Genomic DNA, 15730 nt, shown 5'->3' on the forward strand with positions numbered 1-15730 from the left:
AACATGGTCTAAAGGCATAAGTATGATGAAGTAGCACTGAAACGGTGACATCATTGGCTGGAGATGCCTGGAGCACATCCATGCAGTTAGAAAGACCATGAAAGAAATTTTTGGATTTAGTTTTGCTTTGTTTCCTACTTCTCTACATGCTTGTTCAGGTCTTGTCTTGTTCATCAGTCAACCTATCATTAGCAGGGTCTATGGCTTAAGCAAAATGTAGTGTTGAATTTGGAATCACTTTGTTCTCATTGGCTTGTGCTACTTGCCTGGGGTTACAGGGTCTAATGGCTATCCTGGACCCCTATAAGGGAGTATATGTCTTTGTTGGGGGATACCCACATGTCACAGCTCTCATATTAGCCCCAATATGCAGCAGCAAATAGTAGATAGGCCACAGGGTTTAGGGCAGGTGACACGGTTTCCAAGATCAGAGCCACTAGCAAACATAGTACACGAGCTGAGGTCAGAGTCACTAGCACACAAGCGTAGTTATAGTCTTGTGTCAATGTACAACTTGCCTCTGAGCCACCTACTTATCCACCACCCTAAATCTCATTCGAAAATACCCATCAGTCCTACTTATATACCCTCAGCATCTCAGTCCTTTCATTCCTCGTGTGGTCCTAAGCGCCGTGCCGAGAGCAAATAACAAGACAGTACAGGGTATAACAGTACAACACTACAGTAAACAAATAACACTACAACTCCCAACACAGCTACTGATAGCCTAAATGGGTAATGGGATGCAAAGGGTATGTTCTACATAAGCTGAAACCTGTGCCCATTAGCGTGCTCCCAACTAACAGTTTTAGAGCCACTGAAGAAGGTGCAAAGGCAATGGAGGAGTGGAGTCAAGGGCCAGAAATGTCAAGGATGATGTGTGCAGTGTAGCTGGTGAGCAAAAGTTATAAGTAATGGGTATATGGGGGAAGAGGGCCCTGCTCACTAAAGCTTACAGTCTAATAGAAAACGGTTGACACATGAGGGTGAGCCAATGTAAGGGAGTCTGAGGGCAAGAAGCAAAAGTGGGAGAGATGGAGGATGAAAAACGTTGACACATCCCCAATCAACCGGTTCATGCCCTCATTGTGTTGCCGTCAAGCCCCCTTCTGGAGCTTTGTCCTTAGTGGACAAGACCAAAAGTTGGTAGGTATAGTGTAAGTAACATTTTTATGCTACATTCCTAAACCCAATTCAAAGCATTTTACTAACAAACAAATATAATAACCTACTTGATAAATGAAAATGTGTATTGAAGTTCTAGGGAAATTATGGCACAAAAATTGTAAGATTTCAAAATTATTTATTGGCAGCATGTAGGGATATTTCTTACTACTCCCTGACATTAAATCTCATTTCTGCATGGCTTTTGTTCTTAATAATAAATATAAACTAATTTCTAAGCAGAGGCAAATGAATTTCAGCAGTTTTTAAAAGTTATATTATAAAGTCTTAAGGTTAAATTGACAGTTTATTACTGAACGCGGGAAGTTGTGTTATTTTGTATTTTTTTTCACTCAAGTGTAATTTATGTTCAGAACAAAACAGTTTGCCCTCAAACTACAGCATAATACAGGCTGATTTTCCCATTTGCAATAATTCATGTGCCAATCAAAGGCAACAGTAAAATGCTAGCAAAAAAAAGATGGCATTTTATTTTATGAGTGGGAAGTATCTAAATTGAGAAATTAAGGCGTTATGGCATATAATAACATTTCCATTTGTGGCTGGTTATTGTAAAATGTCATAAGTCATTACTATGTCTGTGTGGCATTATCAAAGTAAATGGGCACTAAATATTATGTCTTTTTTATATACCTACGCTAAAATAATGCAAGGTCTTATGAATAGAACTTATTAAGGTTTGAATATTATCAGGAAAGACTGGTAGACCTTGTTATGTATAGATCACTGGAGCAAAGTCAAAGGGGATATATATTAGAAACTTTTAACTGCATAGGCAAATTAAACAAAATTAAATAAGATCCAAGAGCTACACACAGTGAAGGACATTTACAAAAGTGCAAAAAGGCTGTTCTGCGGCACAAATACACCTTACCACTCACTGGGCCTGATTCATCAAGGCTTGTATCGGCCGATTTTGAGCGTATTGTACGCAAAATCACTCTGTGCACGCCCAGAACCGTAAGACACGTCCGTTAACACACTCCTATCTGCTGTGTCTTCGAACGCAAAGTACACTTAATACAGCTTTCGATTTTGGTGAGTTAATGGGGCGGGGAAGGGGCGTTTTGCCTTAGTCAGTATACAGTAGCGACGTGGCAAACTCAAGCGCACGCAGCCACGTCCGAATCCAGCTCGGTTTGTCTCAACGTTACTTGTATTTCTGCCTTATCTCTTTCTCCAGCTACAAGGTTTGTCTAAGTCCTGATCAGTAGTGACGACAGTCCCGTATGCATGCTATAACGTGTGTTTGTAATCACGAGCAACTGTAAAAATTCATTTTTTACTCTGCAGATATTAACTACATTTGTGGTGTAGTGGTTAGCACTTCTGCCTTGCAGCACTGGGGTCATGAGTTTAATTCCCGACCATGGCCTTATCTGTGAAGAGTTAGTATGCTCTCCCTGTATTTGCGTGGGTTTCCTCCAGGTTCTCCAGTTTCCTCCCACACTCCAAAAACATACTCGTAAATGAATTGGCTGCTAACAAATTGACCCAAGTCTGTCTGTGTCTGTGTTAGGGAATTTAGACTGTAAGCCCCAATGCGGCAGGGACTGATGTGAGTTCTCTGTACAGCGCTGCAGAATTAGTGACGCTATATAAATAAATGGTAATAATAATAAATGCATTTCATGGGGAAAAAACAAAAAACACCTTTTTTTAACTGTTTTAGCATTAATGCCTATGGACCTGATTCATTAAGGAACTTAGGCAAGAATTTGAGTAAGTTTTCTGAGCAAAACCATGTTACAATGCAAGGGGTGCAAATTAGTTTATTATTTTGCACATACGTTAAATACTGACTGTTTTTTCATACAGCACACAAATACTTGATAACTTATTTGTACACTGAAATTTAAAGTTAATATTTGTGTGCTACATGAAAAAGCAGTCAGTATTTAAAGTATGTGCAAAATAATAAACTAATTTGCACCCCTTGCATTGTAACATGGTTTTGTCCAGAAAACTTAAATAAAAAAACGTACTCAAGTTCCTTAATGAATCAGGCCCTATATTATTAACAGGTGACATTAATTCAATATTTTTTTTCTGTGCAAAGTTTTGATCCAGAAAAGTATGGGGCGTATCCTGCAGCATTTTATATAGTAGAACCCCGTGTTTGCTTGAGTAACAAGGTCAACAGTGCCTTTATGAATTTGTGAGTATTGACAGCCTAAATATGTGCGTTTACTACTAAACGCAGGTTGCGCTCAGAATGATTAATCAGGCCCACTGTGTGCCTTGACTTCTGCCACGGAGAGTAGTTTTTGCTTAGAAGTGCAGAAATGAAATATCATTTTGCAGAGCGAGATTATTGTATTGCGATAAAGGGTTGGAGAGGTTGTCTATATTTTGCAGAAGCAACCCTTGCCATGAACCCCACTCATCTTCTGCATTTAAGGAGTTGGAAAAACACACAGATTACTTGTGTGATCTCTGGGATTTATTATACTGCTGGAGGTGTGTGTGCGTCGCAGCGTGTGTGTTCACACGCACAGTCTATTGATGTCAATGAGAAATGCCAGCGAATGTGGATGGTTGTTAGAATGCCGGGGGAACCGTTGTTTAAAAGGAGGAAGTTGGGGATGCTCACATTTATTTATTGCCTGCTGACCTTGTTACTTAAATGGTGGGTAAGAAAGTGGGAGGGGGGGGGGTTGTTTTGATGTACTGCAACAGCTTTTGTTAATTAAGCAATGATGTTGCAATTGCTCTATAATGTACCCTGTTCATTTATACATTCTCATTAATTCCCATTACCACCCCAATGTCCACCTGTTTATTATTTTTGAGGTTGCTGTACAAAGAATTACAAGATGTTTTTTTTTTTTTTTATTGCAATTTTAGAAGTAGTAGCCTAAAGAGGAAAGTCCATGCAGAAAAAAAATATTATTAATCAACCCCTCTTGCTCAAAATACTACAGCTGTTAAGGTCCAATATGAAAGACCTCCTGTGACCAAGAACCCACTCAACTACATTTCCTTTTGTAACAGTTACTTATCCAGGTTTTTATGTTTGAAAGCACAATGTTTGTGTTGACCAATTGTCAATGCATCTGAGCAAATGGTTGTCAAGGCTTGTACACTCAGGCTGAGTGACTCAGCTGAACTGCAAACATTTCTACGAGGACTCTACCTTCAAACTTCTGTCCATGCAACCGCACCTGTGCAACCAACAGTGGTGAGTCACTGGTGGTGAGTAGCTACGAGCTGCAGGAACCAAGAGGATTTGGACTTTCAAGGTTCTACTTTTTGAGGAGAGAGGGGTTGATTGAATCGAGTGGATTTATCATTTCCCCTATGCTTCTTTTATTTAAAAAAAAGACAATATTTGAGTTATTTCTCATAACAAAATTGCTGGCCAGGAGTTAACTTTCTTCACTCCAAGTTATACTTAAAGCACAGACATAAACAAGCTTGTTAAAGCCAGGCATGAAGATTCATAACAGAAACTAGAAAGACATAGGTGAAATAAAACCACTTATGGACAAATGTTTCATATTAAAATCTTGGTGTTTTATTTTTGACAGTTCATTATGGTAGGAAAAAAAAAACCAACAATAATATAAGTGTTTATTTCAGTTTAGTCCTCTTTATTTTCTTGGCAATGGAACAAAACATCATTGCCAATTTACATGTGATGAAGAATTCATCATGGTCGGCTTCTGGAGCTAATCACTCTGTCACTTTAGACGTTTGGTGTCCAGTAAAAGCAAAGTAAGCTTGACATTCTGCTAGAAAAACTAAGACATGTTTTTCAGTGTTATAAAAATGCAATTCAATACACATCTAGTGAATGCCATCATGTGTTGGAGTCACTTTGACATCTCCATTCTCTACACTTTTAATCCTGAGACGTCTCACAGCAGGTACTGTCAGAATCCCACTAATTTGAAAACGACCCATGGGGTAAAGAGTGTGTTACAGAGTTATCCAACTGCAAAACCATTCATCTTATTCCATCATTCTTCTCTTTAATATTATGTATAGGTCTCGAGTAAGTGTCCGGAGTAATCCATTCCTCTTGGTAATCGGCACAGTGTTAGAAAGATAGTGATTTTTATCTTAAAATGAAACAGAAAAATGTTGTTACTTTTTTTTTTGTAAGCATTCAGGAAAAGATGGAGATAGTTTTAGTTTGTTCATAGAACCTTAGCTTTTGCACATTTTAATTTACTAACAGAAATGGCTTCAATATTGCTTGGCCAAGGTGAAATGAATTGTCAACCACGGAGCACCAAGACCACTTTTATGCCTGGGTTTTAGCTGCTTTGAAATAAAAATTAAGGTTTTGCACCACTTCCAATTAGGATGTCAATGTGGATTGTCCTTATACAGTATTTTTTTAGTTTTTTTTTCAGAATTATATAGAATGGAAAATATATAGAATGGAATAGATTCAGGTTATTAAAGTCATTTTCCAATAAGCTCTGTCTAAGCGATTTGTGTGGTTCCAAAGCACAAACAATTTATTTAGCTAAAAGCAAAAGTTTAGCAGTTTAATAAATAAGTAAAGTACAGCCGATATATTATACATACATACATACACTGCGCCCGCTGCACTCAGCGACGATCGGCTGGTACCAGCTACAGTCCTTCAATCCAGAAGACTGTGGTCAGCGTGACTGTTTAACTGGTTCCAGGGAGCTATATATAAACATTTAATGATACAGTGAAAACAATACAAATGAGTTGGCTTGCTTCCATAGGTTCAGGCTTCAGGATGGTCCAGTGCAATGCAGGTCATTGGTCAGTTTAAACATGCCCCTCCAAGGGTGGGGGTCAACATTCCAAGGGTGGGGGTCTGCTCTTCAGATGATGCATACTTAGTTTTCCCGCCAAGAACTGATTCAAACTGGTCTATTAGCATTACACTGACAATATCATTCTAATAATTTATTCCCTATCATCGATAACTAGTGCACGCAATGTGCGATCCTTTCAGCGAATGAACCGGACATCTGCAGATAAATAGGGGATTAGAATGATACAAAACATGACATGCTTCCCGTGATCTGAACTTAAAATACCACTAAAGTGTACATATAACCTTATATATATATAATTATAAACCAAATAACAATCTGCTCATAAACGACTGTGGAATGGAACCAGTGAGTGTATGCGTTCCTGCTTTATCGTGCGATTGACACGTAACAAGTGGCATACTGATCGCAACCGCACGGTAAACCAATATTAATCAATATACTTTCTTTCATCCAATTTTACGACTTCGACAAGGTCATAATAGGAGCATGTATACAAGTATTTCTCAAGTATTCAGAAAAATGACAAAACAACGACAAATAACATGAGGACAGATAGGGGGTTAGGAGATGAAAATGAGGTGAATAAAAGATTAAAAAACAATAATTTTATTCACTAGAAGAATGGTGGAAAGTGGTAGAGATGAGTGTCACTGGATTTTTAAGAATACTTACTGATTTATACTTGACTAGATCTGTGAACAATGCTGATATTTGTTCCTTTTCTCTGTTGGCCAATCAGATTGTGAGGGGGTAGTAGAGAACCTCCCTAATAAATATATGTCATCTGTGTCTGTATTCAGGACCAGCCTGGGATTTAAAAGTGTAGCTGACAACCCACACAGACTTACATCCTTGTACATGCTCTAAGTCCCCCCCAAAAATGGGAACCTTGAAGTTGTATATATTGATTGGTGTCACCACAGTAGGGGGAAACACAGAACATTCAACGGATGCAGTCGGAGACAATTAAAAGCAAAGTTGGAAGACTGACTCTGGCTGAGGAGTTGATCTTAACAAAAGATCGTCTGCACAAACCAGACTACTAATACTTTTATAGACAAATGTCACTCTGGCAAGTGCAGGTGGTACCAGATTACCAGTCCGGGCCTGTATCTATTAAAAGAACAACTATGAGATCTATAATGACAGATTTAGAGCTTTCAGGATACAGATTTTTTTATCATAATATGGAGCATCGTGACTGTAATCTAGACCCAGCAAAGACATTGGGGACCCTGGTGGATCAGAAGAACAGTGCACCCCAGATTAATAAATCTCTGTATTTTACTTTAAACTCCATATAACACTACATATAAGGGAGACAATTTTCTTATATGACCTCATGGTGAGACGTTCGAGGATAAAGATTGTGGTTATCTTGAAGTGCAATTACTCAAGAATACATGGTGTAAGTAGAACCCCCTGCGGGAGATCTCCCACACCAGATGATAATTAATCACTACACTCGGTGAAACATCTATTAACCATAATGAAACATTATTGTTGGTGAAGGCATCTTTTAGACTCTACGGAGTCACTACCCATATTGTTTTATATGACGATATGTTTATTTGTTATACAGAATTACACTATTATCTATTTTCTTTCTCTTTTATATGTTTTATTACCTTTGGAAAAGGAGGATAGTTGAAAAGAACTGAATACTACAACATCAGTGAATATAAGTATCTTCCTTTACCTATTTATATATCCCTTTATATATTTTTTTTTACATTATGTCCAGATTGTTACATTAGTCTCAGAGGGGAACCACAGCGCAGAAAATCTATCCACATTTTTTTACAATTGTGAACCTCCCAACAGGCAGGATGAGAAATTGCTAGGCCAGCACGGTGGCTCAGTGGTTAGCACTTCTGCCTCACAGCACTAGGGTCATGAGTTCGATTCCCGATGGCCTTATCTGTGTGGAGTTTGTATGTTCTCTCCATGTTTGTGTGGGTTTCCTCTGGGTGCTCCGGTTTCGTCCCACACTCCAAAACTTACTGGTAGGTTAATTGGCTGCTATCAAATATATCCCAGTTTCTGTGTGTGTGTGTGTGTGTGTGTGTGTGTGTGTGTGTGTGTGTTAGGGAATTACACTGTCAGCTCCAATGGGGCAGGGACTGATGTGAGTGAGTTCTCTGTACAGTGCTGCAGAATTAGTGGTGCTATATAAATAGCTGCTGCTGATGATGATTGATTGCTGTCATTCATAGAAAACTATTTCCCAGTTAAACAATTAGATGGTTTGCAAACCAAAAAAGGTTCCTCCAAGTATTTGAATAAATTTGGAGATTTTATTTTTGTTAGACTAAAATTTTTTCGTGAACCAGCGTGCAGGAAATGGGTCCATTCTTAGCCCTAATCTTAAACATTTCTGAATAGGATCCCAGTTTTGTTTTGACTATTTAAAGACATGAACAAATCAAATATTAAACTTGAATGTGTTAGATCCATATAATAATAATTGTTTATTATAGTATACCTTAACACAGTGGAGGCAACTGTTTTGTGGGCAGAGTAATTAAACCGGTTACATTGCTGAGGCATGAGGCACTGTTCCTCATGTCTCAGCGATGTATCTATAGTTTCTAGTATATTGATGTGCTCCATTCTCATGCGTGTGAGTTTAACCAAAAATATGGCTACTACCACTGTGAGCAGGTTATTTGTATAATTTAACACTGCGAGCATAGACGTCTTTAAAATGTTAATTTTCAAGATGTTGGGTTAGATTTACTGAAGCTTCTAAAAGGAAAAGTGGAGGCGTTGCCCATAGCAACCAATCAGATTCTAGCTATCATTTTCTAGAGCGTAGTAGAAAAATGAGAGCTAGAATCTGATTGGTTGCTATGGGCAACACCTCCACTTTTCCTTATAGAAGCTTCAGTAAATCTACCCCCTAGTCTACTTTTAATCAGATTATATCTAGCAAAGTTTTGTGATCAACTCGACATTCAAATCCAATTCTCTCCTGACTCTTATTACAAATATTTTTGATAAGGTATAATTGTCTTAGGTCTCTAAGGGTTTATTAAATGTTAGATGGAAAATAAAGGATGTCATATCACTGACCTGTAAAACTTCTGCTAATAAGAATTTTCTCATCTCCTTAAAATATTAAACTTTTAATTAATAGTTAGAGTTTCATTGTAGATACAGCGGCGTTATTAAAATCGCATGAATTTCTACTGAGGTTGAAATCAACTCAGCGAAAATGAACATATTTAATGAAGTAAAATTTGATAAGGGAGACTAAGCAGTCACTACTATCTAATCATTGCTTGTCACATTTTACATTACCAAAATCTATGTATAGAAATTAGGATTTTTATACTGTAATTTAACTGTTTCATCACCAAAGTCACGCTATGCTTCCAAGATAAATTCTCACATTGTTATATTGATGATGTTGATGTATTGTGTTGATTATTTCAACTAACAAACAAGAGATTATTATATGATAGACATTAAATGAGAATAGTGGCACCCATAAAATGCTTCTCTTAATCATAAAATTACTACTGTATTTAATTTTTTAGCAACGCTAAAGCTATTAGAAAAAAATTCAAATTAAACCATGGATGATTTGAGGTATAAAATTAAGTCATTTTCAATATGTAATTATGAAATGGTAAATTAGCTGAGCTTAGCTGTTATATAACTGTCCTCAAATGGTTCTAATAAAAATAAAACCTGTTGATAAGACATATTATAACCATAATATACTAGCTGAAGTACTCAGCGTTTCCCGGATTTAAATCTTCAAGTTATTAAGTGATCAATGGGTTGGATGTAACTGTTTTAAAAATAATTAGCAGCAAAGATGTCATCCAAATCCATCCAGTGGAAGGCCCAGAGCAGGCTCCCCGGGTCAAAAATCTGTCCAGCGTACACCAACGGGAGGTCCAACCGGGACCCCAACCACTCCATTAGGCATCCCAGACCAACTGCCACCCCTTTGTGAAGTTTTCATCCAAATCCATCCAATGGAAGGCCCAGAACAGGCTCCATGGGCCAAGTTCTGCCCAGCGTACATCAACGGGAGGTCTGACTTGGACCCCAATCGGTGCAGGGGTGTCCGAATGTATAACCGGACAGACAAACAAATAAACAAACCAATGATTTCTATATATACATAAGATTAAAGTTTATACACAGTGTCCACATATTTAAAATATACCCTGCAAGTGCAACGCAAATAGATTTAGTTTTGGTATTGCTTAAATTAATCATGAAAGTGGGGAGAAATTTAAGACTGTCTTTATTTTATACTGTATATACTGTATTTGAGGCTTTTATGTGTATTGCCCTTACTGTACATACCAATACACTTTACGTCAGCGGTACAAAAGTACAGTGCGCTTCATATGTGACGAGGCAATTCCGCAAGGCAAGTAGCGCTCCTAAAAATGTGCCCCACCCCTTAACCTCACTTTAATGATAGTGCCCCACAAAATAAAGTCTCTTTTTTGCACTTCAAATGTAAGCACCCTTGCACTTCATGTCCGGTTGTGAGAGAGATTTTTGAAAAGTCTCTCTCCCAATATAAATAAAAAATATCAATTACCTGTTTATTTAAGGCAGTTGGATTACTTTCATGACTTATCTTGAAGTGCCTGTCCACTGAGCTTAATTCATGACTGCTACTAATATCACAGATATGCTTTGGCATCCTCACTCTGCCCCCCTGTGTTTGGCAGACATAAATACCATCAAAAGTGTACGTCATTTTTTTTTATGGACAAACAAATGCTACAATTGCCCCAGCATGAAAATTTGTCTTTTTGAGAATGCGGATCTAAGATATTATGATCCCCAGAAAAAATATTATGGACCACTAATTGGTAAAAATTTTGATACTTTCTGCAACAAACAAATAAAATATAGCTTTTGCAAAACACAATTGATCAATCGCTAGTTTCTCCAACTTAGCCTTCCCACTCTCAGACCACAATCTCTTTTCTTTCAGTCTCTCCGCACCTAATGCCCTCCCCCTGTACACAAATACACATGCACACAGCAACTCCTAAATACTCTTGACCCAATCTACTTCTCATTTTTACTAAAAAGTGTAATTTCTCCATACTCATCCACCATTGGCCTTCATGACACATTTCTTTCCTGGTTCACTTTCTACCTATCAAACCACTCCTTAGGTGTCTCTACCTTTGTTACTTCCTCCCTTCCACTACCACTATCTGTTGAGGTTCCACAAGGCTCTGTTCTTGGTCCTCTACATTTCTGACTGTACACCTCTTCTCTTGGGAAACTGATTCTCTCATTCAGCATTCAGTACCGCCTTCACGATGAAACACCAAAATCTACCTCTTCTCCCCTGACCTTTCCTCTTCTGTACTATCTTGCATAACCAATTGTCTCTCTGCTATCTCCACATGGATGTACCAATGCTAGCCAAAGAACTTATCATCTTCCCTCCTCCCACGATTGACCACCTCTCCTCAAATCTTTCTCATGATCAATAACACTGCAATTTCCTCAGACTCCTGCTGCCTTGGTGTCATACTCATCCCTCTGCTTTATGTCTCATGCTGAATCTCTCCTAGTCCGGCTGCCTGTTACGAGCTGCGGCGGTACTCACAGCCATCGCGGCTCGCTCCCAGCGCCCTCTAGCGTCCCGGCGTCACCTTGGCGACAGGGACGTCATTTGTGGATTCAGTCCGGCCGTTGCCAAGGCAACGGTCGGATGCTAAGTGCTATAGCGCCGCATCCCGGCAACGGAGGACAGCCGGGCGTGTGCGCAAGTCTATTAATAGCCTGTAGGCTAACTAAGTCTAATTAATTAATTAATCAGGGGCTGTAGATGAGTTCAGGGCTAGGCTCTGACTGGCTGCCAGTAGTATTTTAGGCAGGTCTGAAGCCTCACTGCCGGTTATAGTGTGTCTGACCAAGTATTGCTGACCTGCTCCGGTTTCCTTTACCCTGTCTTGTGGATACTATATTGGATCTCCCGTGTATGACCCCCTGCTTGGATTTTGGACTCTGCCTGTTTAACTTGTGACCCTGACCTTTTTGGCCCGTACCTTGGACCCTGCTACCTTGCCTGTGACCCCGACCTCTAGCGTTTTATTTGACTACCCTGCTTGCCTGTGACCTTGACCTTGGCTATCATTTTGTCTACCCGCTGCTTTCCACCAGTCTCCTGGCCTGCCGCTGTGGTTCTGCATTACCAACCCACACTACATCTGGAGCCAAGTCCTGGGGGCATCTGAGTACCGGTGAGCGCATCTAGCTCTAAGGGAAAGGCGGCTGCTAAAGGTGAAACCTCTGTCATCTAGTTCTGTGGGTTGGTGATCAGGCCAGCAGCCTAACACTGCCTACCACTTATAAATATTGTCAGAATAGACTTTTTTCTTACCCAAGATGCTACAAAACCTCTTATCCATTGTCTCATTATCTTCCACCTTGACCACTGCAACATCCTGACACCTGACATTCCATTCACCATAGTAAAACAATAAAGATAGGTCCCCTCAAGGGATTGGACTCCTACATAAATCACATAGATAATGTGATGTGACACACATCACATTATCTATATCATTTTTCTGTATTCATTAACTATACTTAATGGATACAGAAAGTTTTGTTATCATGTGGTATGCCCACAAGATTAGGGTTGGTTTCCAAAGTACTCCAGTCCAAACACAATTATAAAATCACTTTTATTATTAACATATTAAAACGCTCATCAATTGATTAAACTGGTCTCCAAAGGCGAAAATATTAAAATCAAATAGGTGAAGGAAAAAACTGGGTGTTAAAATGATATGAAAACCTAGGGCCTGATTCATTAAGGATCTTAACTTGAGAAACTTCTTATTTCAGTCTCCTGGACAAAACAATGTTACAATGCAAGGGGTGCAAATTAGTATTCTGTTTTGCACATAAGTTAAATACTGACTGTTTTTTCATGTAGCACACAAATACCAACTTTAAATGTCAGTGTATAAATAAGCTATCAAGTATTTGTGTTGCAAAACAGAATACTAATTTGCACCCCTTGCATTGTAACATGGTTTTGTCCAGGAGACTGAAATAAGAAGTTTCTCAAGTTCTTAATGATCCTTAATGAATCAGGCCCCTAGACCAACTTCAGAAGCTGGTAAATTGTGTGTGTCATCTCTTCAAACTGTACGTGGTATCATTAATACTTATGAATATCCATTTCAAAAAGTATCTCCCTATATGTTAGGAATGAAATTTGTCCAGTACATATCACATATCAGGTTAGCTTAGTTTGACACACATATATGCTCTTAAATGTATAGAGAATATATACAGGACAGCTATATGCATGTAATGGGGACTCCAGTGAGAGACATATATCTAAATGGTTCTAGAAATAATAAATCTCAGAACTGAGAACACCATAAAGATTTTAACCATAACAATCCTATTAGGCAATGTTTGGCAACTTCATTGATACTAAAGAGTTTTCCATAGCATTGTTTTGTTTTTCAGTGGTCGCTTAGCGTGACATGGCAATAAGTGATTGCCACTACTTTAAAACAGTTTGATTCTCTACTAGGTGAATTATTCATATAAGGCACTCAGAGCAATGCTACAATACGTCCAGGCACCTTCAATAGTCACTATATTCATCCATTGGTGCATTGTATGCCAAGTTGTTCCTACAAATTCCTAAGTGATATGTGATATATTTCTCGATTTGCAATACAGCACTATAAGATCAGATATCCATAACTGTCCTTGCTTGTATTAACCTAAAGGAACATACTAATTAATCTCATACTTTCCAACTCTCCCAGGAATGTCCGGGAGACTCTCGAAATTCGGCTAGGTCTCCCGGGTTCCAGGGAGAGCAGACAAATATCCTGCATATGGCAACATGCTCCTCAAAATAACGCGAGTTGCGGTGAATCGCATCATTTTGGCCCCAACCCCCGCCTCAAAAACGACATTTTGTCACGAGGCGGACCCAAAATTACGCAAATTACCGAGCCCCACCCCTCCCGCCCTCCAACCACGCCCCCCTGCCTGGGATCTCACAGAATTATCTTGCCAAAGGTTGGCAAGTATGATTAATCTAGGACCTGAAGGCGATAATATCTCCTAATGTAACAAAAGAGGATCTAATAATTTCCCTTCTCTAAAGCCCCCATATTGTATTGCCCCATAGATTTAGCTACCATGTTATTGTAAATGCATGAGACGCGGCTAAACGCCAATAGCCGACCCCTGCAGCTTCCAGGTCTGTGACATCACAACAACGTACACCTGACGCATGTTTCGGCTTAGTCATGGGAATTGGCAACTCAATATGGTCATATATGAACTAGTTAAGATATTCACAAATTTCTAACCTAAGCTCAATATATCTGGACTGATTTTGACTAGTAAATGAGTTAATGAAAATTGGATTTTCATTCTACTCAAACCTTTCTTGCTATTTAGGATGTAACTTGACCAGTTAAAAATCAGGGAATGCCATCCTTCTATTAAAGGCTTTTCCTATAAAAAATATTTGTGTTTTCGAGGTACTATTTAACCATTGAAATACTCATAATGTTTGGGGACATTATGTAATATTGTAGCTCATTTGAGCTCATTCTTATTTTGATTGTCTTTTAGAGTTGATGTTTTTAACATTTGAGAAGAACTGTGTGGATGCAGTTGTTTCTACTTACCTTCACCACCATTTCATTGGCGTCAGATTAGTTTAATTTATTAATCTTTCGCTGATAGCTACTATGACTGCATTACTTTTAAATAATTTATATATATATATATTTAAATAATTAGCGCAGTTCCCTAATTTATGTAACTGCAGTTTTTTTATATTGTGTTGTATTTCAGAATAGGACATTTATTTATTTCTGATCCAGTGCCAGGAGAGAAAATTTGGTTTTGTTTTCTGTGACTGTCTGAAGGCAGGTAATCTCATGTTAATTTAGACCTTTTTATCTCAGTGGCTCAGTGTTTAGCCTGAAAGACAGGATAGGGTAACTAGACTTGCTATCTCTCTAAGGCAGGATGCAAGTAATATAGGAAACCTAACATCAAGTTTCAGAAATTCAGGAAATTGATGTAAATTTTGTTTTTAGCTTAAATTGCGTTAAAGGATATATTACATCCTAATGGTAATTATTGAATGTGATTTATCAGTCTTTGTGGTGCCATCTCAGATGAGGGGGCTGGTTTACCCCCTGCTAGGATTAGTGTCAGAATCTGTATAAAAGGGAGCTCTGTTTTATCATGTAGTATTATTGTTCCATCTGGCCTACCATACACTAGTGTGAACAGTTCGTATTAGGACACTTGAGCTAATAAACATCATTTGCTTTAAGAGCCTGCTTTGACAACTACTTCTCTGCTGTAATTCCTGTGACCTGCAGATTAGACCCATATTTAATCCGTTATCCGGTTGTTCTGAGGTTTGGACCCAGCATTTAGTACCACTGCTCTGCCCACTACCCAGCAGATCTGGCCAATGTGATCGGCCAGGGGAAATCATCCACCGCAACTCTGATTTACAGTAAGAGGTCAGAGGTACCAACCCAGAGACCATTTAGCGGGTACACTAGCAGCAACAGTTACCCAGAAAGACGCGGTTCTGGATACCGCTAAGGAGTCCGGTGGTGGCAGCATCTTAAGCCCCTCTTACTGCAGTTAGAGGGCACATTTGGAATAAAGAAAAGGGGATGGTGATAAGGCAAGCCTAACCAGTTCCCAGCACAACAGAAAGGGTGGCATAGGCGGTCCATCCTGTCACATCTACTTATAGAAGTTTT

This window comes from Mixophyes fleayi, chromosome 2 (assembly GCF_038048845.1).
Source record: "Mixophyes fleayi isolate aMixFle1 chromosome 2, aMixFle1.hap1, whole genome shotgun sequence".
In the NCBI taxonomy this organism is placed as follows: Eukaryota; Metazoa; Chordata; class Amphibia; order Anura; family Limnodynastidae; genus Mixophyes; species Mixophyes fleayi.